Source organism: Heterocephalus glaber, unplaced genomic scaffold (assembly GCF_053883595.1).
Source record: "Heterocephalus glaber isolate CG9 unplaced genomic scaffold, H.glaber_assembly_v1.0 deba00000594, whole genome shotgun sequence".
NCBI lineage: Eukaryota > Metazoa > Chordata > Mammalia > Rodentia > Bathyergidae > Heterocephalus > Heterocephalus glaber.
This window is the reverse complement of record NW_028258151.1, coordinates 4,763,470-4,779,263: the sequence shown is the minus strand read 5'-3', so window position 1 is coordinate 4,779,263 and position 15,794 is coordinate 4,763,470. Positions and strand designations below refer to the sequence as shown.

Here is a 15,794-nt window from a genome sequence, read left to right as displayed (position 1 = left end):
AAATTGGTGTGTTTTCTAAGACAAGTAAATTGAATAATACTTCAGTCCATGCTAGGCATATTTTGCATATTCTTGGGATGATGAATAGGTTTCCACTTGGTTCTAAACCCAGGGAAATGATAGTGGATACTTGATATTTAACTCAAAGCTTCCAAGTTGCAAAGGAAAACTGGACACATGTCTTATACATTCACAGGTTGGGTTACAAGTTAGAAACACTCAGATATAATATTGATATGACAAAATCGGGGAAAACAAAAGACTATGTAGTAGAAGATTAAAATTATTAAATTCTGTACATATTCTTGTTGAGACTATGTTATGGAGTGTCTTCAAAGTTAGTAATTCATAAATGTCTTAAATGTCATTTGATGCTAACAGTAACTACTAGTCTTTTTAGTTTCATGAACTGCTTTACAAGAGCATTTGATTATAGAGTTAGCTGTGTCTGTTAATTCTGAGAATATCCTTTACTCTTGTGCAAATTACTTTTTTAAATTTCACCTAAAATCTTTAATTTCTTATGGACTTTTTCAATCTCCAAAGCTCCCCCTCAAAAAACAAAACAAAACAGAATACAGTCTCTCATCTCTGAAAACGTCAATAATTTCACACAATCTTATTAGGACACTTCGGAGATATTCTGTCATTACAATTTATTGGGCAAAGTGAACTTGAAATGCAATCTCCTATATCTAATATCATGTTATATATATGTCCATGTGTGTGCATATGTTTAGTGTATTCCACATATCAACCAGTGGGAAATCGATTTCTTGAGTTTGGGACATGTATGTGTTGCCCAAGTTTTTTGAACAACTTCTAGAATAACCTCCCTAGGAATTCATCAATGGAATAAACTATGTTCAAAATCTAATTGTTTGTCACATAAATGATATTTTCATCAATAATGTAACACCTTTTCAATGATAGTCTTGTAAGATTACTACCAGACTGTACAATTCTCAAAGAATGACTTTAAGTCACAAAAAGTAGATATATTACAGTGAAACCATCAAGAACACACTTAAAGGTTAAGATGATAAACTTAATTTTTAACCTTACTGGACATTTTGTGTTATATAGATGATTTATGATTAACTCACTCCAACTCCCATATTCAGGACCAGCTTCTTTCAGTAAGAAAATTTTTAAAAATTAAAAAGAAAACTATACTTGGAAAAAAGCCAGGTAAAAGAGGGCAGAAAGATTTTCTTTTTAATCTTATTTGCATGACTATGCCTTCTGACTCATAAAATGCTTCAATAGAAACACACTGAAGTACATGCTGAGAATTCACAGATGCATTTATTTTAATGCTCAGACAAACTTTACTTTTATTTATAAAAAAATTCACTTTTAAGGCCAATTAAGAAAAAAAATTACATGAGACAAATTATACAATAGGCACACAGAAGAACGGCTGTCTGGTTACAATCTCAATCTTTTTCAAATTACTTTGGAATTACTTTTAGATGAAATTCACTCTTTAATTCTGCATGTTCTTTCATTCCCCAAGGTATAGTGTATTATTTAATCTGTTTTCATGGAAAGATCTGAGAATTCAATTTTTCTTTTATAAATATAAATCTGGTTATGAAGATATCTTTACTGAACACTTTGGCTATATTTCATGCAAGATATATCTAAACCAGCTTCTAATAAAATAAGGTAATCATAATTTAGATGCATAACAAAGGGCACTATGTTTAACTCTCATTGGATACAAATACACTTGCTCAGTATTTTGGACTCTAGATATACAATCAATTGGAGAACAACACTAAGATTGGATCTGAAAGAATCTGTGCCACAATAATAAAGCATGTGATGTAGTTTACTTATTTTAAAGGAATAGAACACCACAAATTTTAAAAAGGGATGATATATATTGATGTAGTTTTAATGGTGTACATTCTGTAGAATTTTAAGCACTCTATTATGATTAGATTTTATATTGGAAAGAAACAAGGAAAAATTTGAACAGTACAAAAATTTAGTTTAATTTATACATTCTAATAAAAATAAAATTGGTTTAATGAAATAATAGTTCTGGTTATTGCTAGTGTTCCTAGTTATGGAAAAAAGTTGTATACAAACTGTGTTTTGCTGCCCTGCCATGTTGGCTTCAAACACACCGTGAGCCCTCTGGATTCTCTCTTCTCTAGTCTTTTTATTTTCTATTTTTCTCCCTAGAACCACCTTGGTCATTCTTAAGGCATTTCTTCCTTCCTGTTGGTGTAGCCAAATAGGGCCCACATTTTGAGATTACTCTCCTCAATATTAGAATTTCTCACTTAGCTTCTCTGGATATCTCACTAGTAGAAAAATACTAATTCTAAAACAATTTTTAGTTTCTCTTACCAAAAGTTCTTTTCTTCCTAGGTTTTTTGTTTCTCTGAATATTTCTATCACATGCCTCATTTTTCAAATAGTCCCTTCCTCGCTATTATGGTGGGCAGTATTTCACAATTCTTTATATTTTTTTCAATTTTACCTTCTTGGCCTCCTCTCTCTTTTTGCTCCATTTACATCAATCCGCAATAGACTCAGGGTGGATTGCATTTAGGAGGGCAATCATTGCCTGTTACTTGATTGAGACTGCAGCTTGTCCATGGCCATCATGCTTCTCCGTGTGCATTGTCTGAACATTGCATCTAACTCCAAATCTGAATTGTAATAGAAACCCTCCTTTAAGGAAGTCTAACTTTCCCAAATGCAAATTTCAAGCATAATTTTCAACTACTGTATTTTTGGTAAAATAATAGGCATTAATATATTTTTAAAATTCTTATGTTTAATAAAACAAGTTTGCAGTGCCTGATGATTGCATTTATTGTGGGGAGTTGATACATAACACTTCTTAATTATTTTTTATTCCCTTATACTCCTCTTCCCTCTCTATTTCTAAGTCTCCTTTCTTTTAAAAAAGATCTCACTTGACACTTCCTTTACTTACCTTTTTATTTTGCTCTTTATTTGTACTTTGGGTTTCTCATAGAAGAGAAACCATGCCACATTTAAACTTGTGTGTCTGATCTACTTGGCTTAACATTATGGTCTCAAGGTGAATCCATTTTCCTACAAATGACTCAAGTTTTTTCTTTTTTTTATGGCAAAGTAGTACTCTGTTGCATGTAGATACCACATTTTCTTTATCCATTCATCTATGGATGAACATACAGGATACTGTCGGTATTTTAGCTCTTATGAATAGTGCTGCTATAAACATGGGTATGCACACATCACTGCAATATTTAAGGGACTATATATGAAGGAATATTGTTTAAAACTGTTCAATGTGTTCAATACAAAGATAAGCCAGAAACATCACAAATGAGGGAGGAAGGATATATGAGAGATATTGATGCAATGGCATCAAAAAAACTAAAAAGCTACCTAAACATACACCATAAAAAATACAATGTTTGTGGTCAATTTTTGAAAAAAACAGGGTTTGGAGTCTAACCTTTCCATTTGTTTTAAATCCCTTAACTCTGCACCAGCATTTCCTTGTGTCATCTCCAGTCTAGGTTCACCTGAGGCGTTACTATACCAACAGAGACCTGGTAGTGTATGCTCTGCTACACACATGGCAGTGAAGGACTTTAGCACAACTTGCAGTAAACAAACAATGTTGTGTCAGGAAAAGGATTGCCCTGTGACTTGGAAATCATTCCGTCTATGACATCAGGCACTAAAGCCTTCTGGTTAAACTTCCAGAGAAAAAGTGTACTTTAACAATTTCACTAATAAATATCTTAGTTAGAATTGGTTTGTTGGATTAAATGCATTTTAATGAGATATCCTGAAGAGAACATGATATAAAACTATATTCAACAAAGAAAGACAGACACTGAGGAGAACTGAGACCAGTAAGATTAATTTGGCATTGCACTGTGTGAGTCTCACCCAGGTGCTTAAATGTGGTGGCCCTTGCAAGATGGGAGTGGAATAAATGAATAAGTAAATAAATAAGGTTATTATAAGTCATGAAAAAGAGTACTATTTGAAATTTTAAAGTACAATTACTGTGAATATGCTGCATTATTTTATATCCTAATTGGCTATTAATTGCTATATGCTACTTCTTAGCATAGGGTGAATATAATATTCTTATCATATTTGGTATATGTGACCACAGATTTTCTAGACTTGTTTTCCATATAAAACATGGGATTTGAACAAAAGATCTAGGGTTTTTTTCTCATTGTTCATTTATTTATGAACACATTCATTAACTCATCACTTCCTTAAGGCCTATGTTGTGCAAGTACCTTTACTTAACATTTGGAATGAAAGATAATTGTTGCTCTCTTTCACTCATTCACTAATAATTGGCTGTAGGAACTGATATAAAGGCAAATGATTTCTTTTCATTGTGCAATTCTAGTAATGAAAACATTAACAGTTTCATAAGAAATAACCGAAAGCCATTTAAAATACTTATATTGTATGTGATGATTTTGAAAATGGACTAAGTTGTATAGACCTGGTTTTCCATTTATAAAATCACTTGATTGTTAAATTTTCTTCTAGTAAGTTCTGTAAGTGCCTGCTACATGTCATTGTTGGAAGGCATGAATAAAAAATAAAAATAAAATAAAAGTAAGCCAATCCAAATATTTTGCAAGGAATACAGAAATAAGATACAATAATCAATAGGCCTTTGCAATACTTGCAACTTTAAACAAAGAAGAAGATAGAAAGAATCTTAATATAAAACTAAATTCCAAAATGGAATGGGACACTAAAAATCAATTAATTCTAATTGAATTTTCTCCAGTCTTTCTTTTTAATATACAGGTGATTAATAATACTACAGATTACTCACTTACACCTACTTAATCAACATTTACTAATTACCTGTCAATGTAAGATATTTCAAATTATATTTGGGCTGAAATTCGATATATAATCCCAGTAGAAAAATTAAATCTTATTCAATTAGTCTAATATAAAATAATAAAAAAGGAGTAAAAGTAGTATGAACCAAATTTTTTGATGAATACCCTTTAGTATGCATGAAATTTTGATGAAATCATATTTACTAATAGTGCATAAGAAATTAAGAAGCAAGTTGATGAGATGCTTTATTAGATATTTGGGATGATGTCTTAGTTACTTTTCTTATTGCTGATAAAAAATACACAATGAGTAAAGTTAAAGGAGGAAAGGTTTATTTGGCTCACATTTTGTATAGGTTTCAGTCAATAATGGATTTGCTCCTGCCAGGGTGGCATGGCAGACAAACATCACAGAGGAGAAACAGTTCATGGGGGGGAAGAAAGTAGCAAAGCAAATGAGGGCCAACTATAGCTTTTTCTATCCCTTATGTCTTATCCAGGCTACTTAGGGCAGGCAGCACTCACACCCTTAATCCTAGTACCCTTGACCCTAGCCTTGCACCATAAATCAATTCTAGCATCACACACTCTAGATCCAGCCACCTCTGAAAAAGCCCCACCTATGACAGCATGAGGCTTTGGGGGAACATCTAGACACAGCCATAACAGATGCTATTTGTGAGTGCATATTCATTACCTGAAGCGTAATTGCCCCATTAATTCAAAATGGGAAAGAAGATACCCTGAATTAAAGCTAGAACTTTCATTATCACAAGGTCACAAGTAGGTATGAAAGGCCATCATCTTTCAAAAAAGATTTGAAGAATATAAATTTTAACTGAGTCAGAATATATTCTGCTTCTGAGATATTAATTATAGCATTAAAAAGTTATGTATTTTTGCTTTACCTTACATTTGTTTTTTGGGGTTTTTTTGGTACTGGGGATCAAACTCAGGACCTTGCTCTTGTGAGGAGGCAGCAGAAACACTGAGCTAAATCCCTGGCCTATCTTACATTTGGTTTTTACAATTTTTAATTTTCCTCAAATGAAGTTACAAAGTTTGTGTGAATTTTTATCATAAATTTATTTTAACCAATATATAGAAATGTAAAATTATATCTATTAATGTAGTAGTATTTATGTTTCAAGACATGTATGTGTTATATAATATTTATATCACATTAAGCATATCTATCTCTTCAAATATTTATTATTTCTTTAAAGTAAAAGCATTCCAAATTCATTTTCTACCTTTTTGACCTATGCAGTATTGATAATTATCCAGTTAACCCACTGTGTATGTTAAGGGCAGATTAATATACTTAAAGAAGGCAAAACAACTTCCACTCCATTCTAAAATGGAACAAAATGCCGTTTAATTGTGACTTTGAATGTAGTGATAAAATGAATTTTTTTCAAAATAAATCACTGCAAACAAAGCAAGATGGTGGTTAACAGGCCCCAGTGATTCTCTCCAATATGAACAGATATTTCCATACCCAAAAGATGATACTGGAAAGAAACCTGATTTTCCTCAACTCGTGATCATTTTTTCCTCTCTAGCAATAAGAGAATATATTTAGATTATGTTTAAAGATAAATTTGTATTTTATAATTTATGATTATGAGATTGTAATTCTAAAAGTATTAGGAATCTCACTTTAGTCATCTAGAAATAAAAAGTAACAAAATGTTATAAACATAATTACTGTGGTTGTAATAGAATTTAATGCATTATTTGTATTACTTTTAAAGATATTGTTTCAAGCTAAAATACAGTAAAAGTATTATTTTTAACCTTCTTAAGATTATATTAGTAAACAATTTTGGCAAATAATTTATATACCATCCCTTCTAAAATGGCTGTGATAATTTCTACTTTACCCAGAATTTCTGGTGCTAAATTGGTTAAAGATAAAGAAACTAGAGTGGGACATCCATCAAAAGAAAAATAATTGAATAGGGTAGAATTTAAAAACAACATTCTACAAAGCCTGCCTTCAGCGATTCTTTTCAACCACCTATAGGAGAAAGCGCTCTCCAGAAGTAGGCTATGAAATGCAGTGTAGCCACTCCACAAGTCCCATGGGAATTAACAACCAGAAAATGCTGAGGAAAGTCAACAATAAATCACACTGTGAAACCAAGGCTGTGACTTTGAAAGCATTTTCAGTTTTAAGGTTCTCTCTTCTGTGTGTGGACAGATTATCAATACTGTAGTATGAATTTGCATTTACTTTTTAAGTGGCAGCTTCAAAAGTGGAACCTAATAGACAATACACCCTCTTCACCCTGCCTCAAAAGTGTTATAAAACTCTGTTCTTCAGAAAATGAGCACAGTGCTATGTGTATGCATTATTTGAATGTGGTTTGGTTTTGGTTTTAGATAAAATGAAGGGAAAATGAGAGTTTAACAAAGGTCTAAAAAATATACATGAACAATATGCAAAGTCATTGTAATAATAAGGCAGTATTCCCATAGGTGATAAATAATCTCAGATAGTTTCTTTTTGGGGGTAAGTTGTTATTTTCCCTTTCTGTCATAGTAAAATACATGGTGGTCCACTTTGATATATTTAAAAACAAATTAATATTTGAGTAAATTTGCTAATGAGTTTGGTGGTCTCGGTTAACAGAGAACAGGCTGAGCTCGCCAAATACAATTGTGCATATGTGATATACGTTTAGGTGTTTAGATAGGTATTTAGAGAATGTTTGTACACATACTTATGTGTGTTTAGGTGTGTAGGTGTGTGTCTATGTATATGTATATGTATATGTAAACAAACACACAATCATTGTTTGATAGCCACAAGAAATTTTTTCCTCAACACCTGCCATAGCAAAATGCATGGATGATAAAATCCCTAATACAATGATGTAATATTTACATATTGCTTGGGCATATATTTATATATACATTGTCATCTCTGGATTACTTCATATAATGTATATGCTTTGTAAGTTGTTACTATATTATATTATTTAATAAATGATGACAAAATGGTTTGTACATATTCGGTACAAATACAGCTATTTTTGATCTAATGCACATTGCATGATGGATCATGCAATGATATGCAGAAGTGGACCTCTTAGATATAGAGGGCTGAAATGTGTGTGTCTACATGTGTATATTTTAGAAGAAAAGAAAATGAATGTAAGAAATTTTTGAGAAGTATAGCCTAGTTTTCACTATCTCTGAAAAAAGTTTCTGGGTTTGGTTTACCTGTTTTTTGTTTGTTTAGAAAGCAAATGCCTCTTTAGGTTTTTAAGGATGACTAATAAAAAGCCTTGCTCCAATCAATATCAATTTATTCAAAATATTTTTTGATATTATTAATTCTATTGTTCTGAAATGAAAAATTTGCTAAAATACGTTTGGTAATCCCTACTTGCTAAAACAGATATTAAGAAAGAATTTCCCAACTACCTGGGTATTATTTAGTTTTAAATTTAATATTAATTAACTCTTTGATAACCTTGCACAAGTATAAAGGAAATACTGAAATACTGTTTATCATAGCTCTTTGCTCAGAGTGTGTGTATGTGCATGTGTTTGTGTGCATCTGTGTTTTTGTACCTAAATACAAACTCTAAAACAGAAATAAGGGTGCAGATTCTTCATGTTAATTATGCAGTATTTGTATCCTCAAGTGAATTTTATGGACATAGTTTTCAAATTCTATTATTAACCATATAATTTATTAAAGTTCATCTAAAATAATTGAAATGTATATGGAGCGTGTATAGGAAACATGACTTACAATATTCTTAGGAATCTCATAAACATTAGTGACCACTTGTAACTGATGCTGATGCCCTCACAATGAAAGTAAAGTGTAAGGGTTTCAAGAGGTGTCTCAGGTCCACTCCGTAGGGTGTTTGGGTGGGTAAATTAGAAAGAAAGTGATGGAGCTCTAGGAAGCCCAGAGACAGGAAAGATGCCATATATAATATTTCAGAGCAATGAGAGTTCGGCTGCAGCTTAAGGAGGACGAGACAAACGGAAAAGAGACGAGGAGTTGGAGGGGAAGCCTTCAGCGTCTGTTCAGGCCAGGTTAACGTGTATTTTCAAGTGTGAGCTTCAAACTCCAATGAATGAATTGCTTTGGGGTTATTCTAAGGAAGACAATTGGGTGCTTTGGGGTTGAGTTACTTAAAGGAAAACGTAATGCTGTAGCACATTCACACTGTTACAGAGCACTCTAAAAGCAGAAGCTCTGGGTACAGAGTAATCAGAACTCACAACCCCCAGACGCAGAGGCCTAAACAGGCACACCGCTGAAGGGATGGAGAAATAGTCAGGAGCAGCTAACAGGAAACGAAGTACAAATTTTTCCTTTAATTGCTGATTAAATTTCCAGTGGAACTTTACAGGATTGTCAGGGGTTTTTTTTTCACATTATGTAAAGGAACAATGTAGGATGTGCAAGTTAAAATCTAATATGTAATAAAGAGACATGAGATAAAAATAATGATTTTAGAAGGTATCCTAATATTTGGTGAAACCTGTTGTTTCAGGAAATCAGTAGTAACAGCAGTTTTTATACCAACTTCTTCCAAAGACTTAGTTTGAAATCTCAACAAAAGAAATTTCCACATCTAGAAATGTGTATGTGAACACACAAACACACTCTCTCACACACATGGAAGACAGCATCTCATACATAAATCATCTTATCAATTATAAAAGCTAATAAAATGAGAAATGAATTTTGTGTGATGAAAGTCTACTTTTGACCAGAGTTGCTCGTTGAATGCAGTAAATTATCTTAAATTGTATAAATACTCTTCAAAATGTATCTTAAGTGCTTTTAAAAATACCACAAATGCATTTATTTCCATATACCATCAATTATTTCTATACATGTCTCAGTTTTATGGTGCTTCCCTTAGTTGTAGCTTTATTTCTCTTGTCTCAATTATTGAATAATAGGAAAAAATAAACTGAAAACTACATGATTTTTATTTAATATAGACTAATTAAGACCAAGAAAATCATTAAGGGTAGAAAAATGATACCTTCCAGATTCTAGAGAAAACTATAATGATTTTAAAAATCTAGATTTGTACTATTAATTTTAGTCACAGACGTGCCCTTTCGAAGGCTCCTGTATCAGAAATTATACATAGATATTTGATGAATTTCAGAGAAAAACAGATTCTCTCACTCCATCTCTTTCTGAGTGTGTGTATGTACATATGTGTGTTTAAATGGGAAAATACAGAAATATGGCAATGTGACATACTAATTATAGCTTTTAAAATTCAATACTATTCTTTGTGTTTTGCTTGAACCTAAATTTCTGATGTATTACATTGATAAACTTTTTATTTTGGTTGGGCTTTAGATAAAAGAAGATTTATTGAAGCCCCTATAATTTGATTCTTTAGCAGAGATGGCCTTCATTATATTTCCTAAATATAACCATGCTTCTCAACTCCATTTCGGTATTAGGAAGTTATATGACTTTTGAATTAGATGCCAACAACTTTGGTTTGTATATACACTGAGATAATTCAAATAGTCCTGATTTCCAGGTCTTAGTTGCAAACTTCCCATAAAGATTATAATAGATATTGCCAAATTTACTTTAAGTTGTGCCTCTAATGAAGCAACAGTGGAAATTGAGGAGAGAAGTGTACCAGATTAAAAAAAACAAAGATATGATTAGGGTTTCATTTGACATTAATTCCGGCAACCTATGTGATAATGTGTTTTTACATAACCTACAGCATTTTTTAAATGTTTGAAATATACCAGAAAAGCATATGAGCTTTCACACTGAGAAATCTGAACATTTGATCCAATGAGACAAACATCCACCAACCATCATTTTAGGGCAGATATTGTGCTGAGTGTGAAGGATTCAGAGGAAAGATCCCATGAGCAAGAGACTTAAAAGCTACTGAGACAAATAAGGATGTGCATAGATATCTCAGAGTAAATCATCGGAGACAGAGTCAATAAAATGTTATTTGGTCAATAAATTTTATAAGTAATTTTCCACATGGTACATTTAAAAACACATAAGTGAAACACGTAATTTATTTTTGACCTGTTTCTTAAATTTTCACTAAAGGAAGAAGGTATTAAGTTTCTCTCAAACTGAATGATAGGTGTAAAAGTTGGGAGTCACAGGAGAAGTGAGAGTGTGTACCTAAAAAACTGTGTAGCTCTATACCTGTTCCTATAAAACCATGAAACACGAAAGATATCTCTCCCTTCTTTTCTGCTGTAGCCTCTGTATTGGGAGGAATGAGAAAAGAAGAAGTGGACACAGAGAAAGCAGCTGTGGCTGTGCATAAATATGATTTGAAAAGTAAGAAGAGTATGAAAGGTAGACACAGAAAATACCATTAATACCCATTTACCTGTGTGCATGTTTACATAGCTTCGTATGGCACACTAACATATATACAACACACTGGAACTCAAAATAGGAATGGAGTAAACATGAAGATCCTGATGGGTGTTCAGTAGTTGTCTCAATGCATGAAAATCACATTGCAAAACATTCAGTTCAGAAGCGGCACTCTAAGAATTGCAGGCCCCCTTCCAAATAATGTACTGTAGCTTACTGATTACTTTTTTCTGTGACTATGCATTTTCTTAACTCCAACATAGTTCACAGAAGTTTCTGTATTTCTCATGTGATTCCATATTGTCTGACATCATGAAATATATACCTTAATAAGTCATCGTCACCTTCTCATGTTTTCACACACTATGTTTTCAGGAAAGTGGTCTCTCTAGTATGATTTTGCAGAGACAAATAATTTTATTTTGATATACAATTATAAAATAATTCTGTGGGGCCAGGAGTTTGTCAAGAATAAGCACATAACTTGATTCTTTTATCTGAATTCTATTGCATCCTTTGATTTATACATTCTTATAAGGCTTGTAGAATTATTTTACATGTAATAATGCCCATTTGCAATTCTCAGTCATAACTTTCTTCAGTTATCACTGGTGCTTAAAAATTCTCCTTTGACGTTGGAAAAAAACCTGATTGTCCTCAACTCATGATTGCTTTTCCCAGGCCGGATTCACAGTGATGTCATCCTACTTTTTCTATCCCTAATATTGTTCTTTCCTTCCTTTTAGTGATGTGTTTTGGGGTTGCCTAGGCCACCTGACTGAGGGTACAGCAGGGAATGAAATAGTAGACAAAGAATAAAGAACAAATTACTGTTTATTATGAGGGGGCCAGGATTTCACCCTCACTCTTCCTGGCTAAGACCATGAGCTTCAGACTTGTCAGCATTTATTGATCCCACAACATAGCAGGGGAAACAAAGGCAGATGTAGGGAAGAGTAGGACTAAGGCACTGATGAGCTAGGCTTAGAAAAGGGAGGAAGGATGCAACCTTGTGAAGGACAGGTCATAGTTAACAAGCCACCTGCCTTATCTTTAGCTAATGTTTGATCTAGGACAGTAGCCGCATGGTCATAATTCCCCAGCTGCCATGTCATCTTGCTTTTAGAGACTTCAGAGTATCATCGATTATTGAGATCTCAATTGTGACTGTTGGCACAGGGAATTCTTTTTCCATATGCCAGCTGAAGTCTCATCTAGCAAGTCATGCACAGGCATAGGACAGACTCATAACTTAATCAGTAGCCAAATTATAAGCCAATTCAGTAATATTAAAACCTTGCTCAGCGCGGTTTCAAGCTGGTCCCTGCACATGTGAAATCCTCTTGCAAATTGCTCATTTTCTACCTCCACCTCCCTAAACTTAGATAACTATTTCAATACTTTTAAGATCCAACTGAATAGTGATGTATTGGGCGCCATCAACGTGATGCAGGCCACACGGTTATCTCAGAAGTGTGATGTTGGACAATGTGAGTAAAACCTTCTTTTGAAAAATCATAGTAAAAATATTACTAAAAATCATGAAATGAACCAACATTGAATTTTGTCATATGAATACCACAGTAATGGTGATAATAAATTTTTTTTAAATCTTGGAATATTTTAAGACAGAAAGTGACACAAAATATAGACCACATTCCTTTTGAAATATTTATTTATTGGTCATTAAACTGATTCAGTTATGTTAGTCTATAAAACAACTGTATTATATCTATTTTATAATATAAAGAATAGTAAAACTAGAATACTATATATCTGGAAGAAGATATTAATGTGTATATTAATATTTCTACACAAAATTAATATTCAGACAATATTAAGACTAATATTACTAACAAAAATGAAAGTTTGAACAAGATTCACAAATGATGATATATGAAAGAATAATTATAGTGTAAAAATGTTATGAAAGTCAGGGAAATGCAAATATAGTGGACCCTTGACTTATGAACTCAATTCGTTACCAAGGGCTGGTTGTAACTCAAGTTTTTCAAATTGAAGGCTCAGGCTCCTCTACACAGCCTTCAAAGTCTCTCTCCTGTATACAGGCAGATCTCAGTGTCCTTGCAGAAACACCGACCCAGGATTTCTGAGTTAACCCAACACAGGAAAGGATGTAATGTTCCTTCCAGGACTCTTTAAGGGTTAAATCTGTATCTGAGACCATCTGGAAGCACAAGTGGCCAGCATTTGGATTGTAACTCAAGACCTTGGTCATAAGTTAAAACTAAAATTCCTGCTGTAACCCAAGTTGTTTCTATGTTAGCCCAGTTAGGAGTCTGCTGTACTGTGATGTATGCCTCAGCTGCCCACTCCTGGGTCAACATATGTGACACTGCAGCTGAAAGGAAGTTTATTTCAACTCAAAGCTTGGCATTTCTGGTCGTGTTTGGCTGGCCCCCTACTGAAATAAAAGCATGGCAGAAGAACATGGTGGAGGAAAGCTGCTCCAGTCAGGGGTCAGAACCCAGGGGACAGTGCCAAAGAGGAACCCAGGCTCCTGTATACTGCTCAAGGTCTCACCTCCAAGACCCACACAAACACTCCTGGAAGTTTATTTTACTAATCTCCTAGGGTCTCCCCAGCCAATCCAGCTGACAGTCTAGATTAATCATCACACAGGCTGAGATCCCACTTTGGAATAACCTGAATTTCTGAAATTAAAAAGCAAAGCCAGAAACATGACTATGATATTTCCAAATGTCAAGGATGTTTAGCAAGTAGAATTCATATATATATATGGGGTTTTTTTGGACTGGGGATTGAACTCAGGACCTTGTGCTTGCAAGGCAAGTGCGGTGCCCCTGAGCTAAATCCCCAGCCCCCTAGAGTTTATAAATTATTGAAGAATAGCCTAATACAAGTATAAAATTGTAGAATCACTTTAAACAACCTTTTGTATATTATAAAAATTTTATAGTTCATACATTCATAGAACTACCAATGACTCAGAAGTTCTATTTCTAGAAACATTCCTAAAATAAATTTATGCATATGTTATGAAAAATGCTTGTGGCCACTTCTTTCAATTGTGGTTCAAAACTGAAAACAACTAAATCTCTCTTATCAAGTGCAAGGTTTAGGCAAAACAAGTGCAAAATGTAGTATATTCATAGTAGAGTAGTAATCCTAGTATACTATCCTATATTCATGTACCCATCTACCTATATATGTCAATATTGATAGACTTCATGTTTATTATGTTGTAGAAAAAACCAGACAATGCAGAATCCAAACTAGGTAATCTCTTTATCTGCAAGTAGTAATATGTCAAACTACCACAATGTAAGTTTTCAAAATTGCTTGATTGTATATAGTAAAACCACTTAGTGGAAAGTTTCTACACCTAGTTTCTGAGAGTGGTAGAAATGTTCTCTACCTCAATCTCAGTAGTAATTACTTGATATATATGTGTGCAAATAATGAAATTGTCCACTAAAACTGTGTACAATCAAATATATTTATATAGATAACTTTAGTACATAGTTTGATTTATTTGGAAATATTTATTTATCATATATAATATATTGCTAAGATATTCATATTAGAAGTTTGTGTTAAAATAATACTTTTTAATGATTAAATGAACAATCAAAATTAAATGAATATTATTTATTGATATAACTCATTTCTTAGCTGCAAGTCTGAAATTTTGCCAGTATTTTACAAAATGTGTATTTTTACATGTAGACTCATTTTATACTTTTCTTAAAAGTTTTTGTGAAATTATTTACAGTTGTATTTTATGGTATTTGAATGTGAAATTTTAACAATATTAACTGACATTTCTTCATGGACTGTAATAATTTTTTGAAAAAAGTCTTTAGAGAGACAATGGAAACAGATTACTAGAGAAAAGTGTCTCCCCCATGCTCCATGGTAATGCTTATTGCACCCAGGTGCACTCTACCACTGAGCTACAATTCAAGCCATTTTCCATTTTTTTTTCATTTTGAGATGGAGTCTTCCTGACTAAGAGAAGCTGCTAACCCACACTGGCTTTGAAGTGGTGAACTTCTCACCTCAGCTTCTCAAGTAGCTCAGATTAAAACCACTTTCCATTCTAATTTTCTGAATAATCACATTGTATATAACATTTTTGAACCCTTGCCATAATTTTTCCTTAATGAGACAGCATGCATTTCTGAGGAGCCACAACCGAGGTGAGATTAGCCTTAACTCAAGATTTCCTTAAGAAGAACACGTATCACCCTGTCTCAGACTCTGCCGTGACCAATTTGGGTCCACGCCACCTGCTCTGAAGCACAACAAAAAATACCCGTCTCTCCTTTGTGGAAAGGATGAAGAAAGCCTCTCAGGACTTGCCTGTTTTCCTTCCTTCTAAAACTTAACCGATTCTTCATCGAGCCATTCTACATCTGAAAATGGGCTCAGAGGTGGCAGTGAGTAAGACAGCTTGATTTTAGGTAAGACGTCCCCCTCTTCCCTCTACAAAGCCCCTTCTCCAGAGTGAAGTCTTCTACTTTTTATTCTTAACGCTTTCGATTGTAGCTAAAGCAGCATGGTTTCTAACTGTCCATCTATTTTGCTTCCAG

General features: G+C 33.3%; 1 long non-coding RNA gene across 2 annotated transcripts in view; it reads left to right on the top strand.

Annotated features, from left to right (window-relative positions):
• Positions 1-15,794, top strand: part of LOC110349525 (uncharacterized) — an 86,449-nt gene that overhangs the window by 60,293 nt on the left and 10,362 nt on the right. For both annotated transcript variants that reach the window (XR_015448890.1, XR_002395549.2), the window contains exons 2-3: positions 12,626-12,707; positions 15,374-15,665. This is a non-coding gene — a long non-coding RNA (uncharacterized LOC110349525). The remainder of the gene's footprint in view (positions 1-12,625; positions 12,708-15,373; positions 15,666-15,794) is intronic.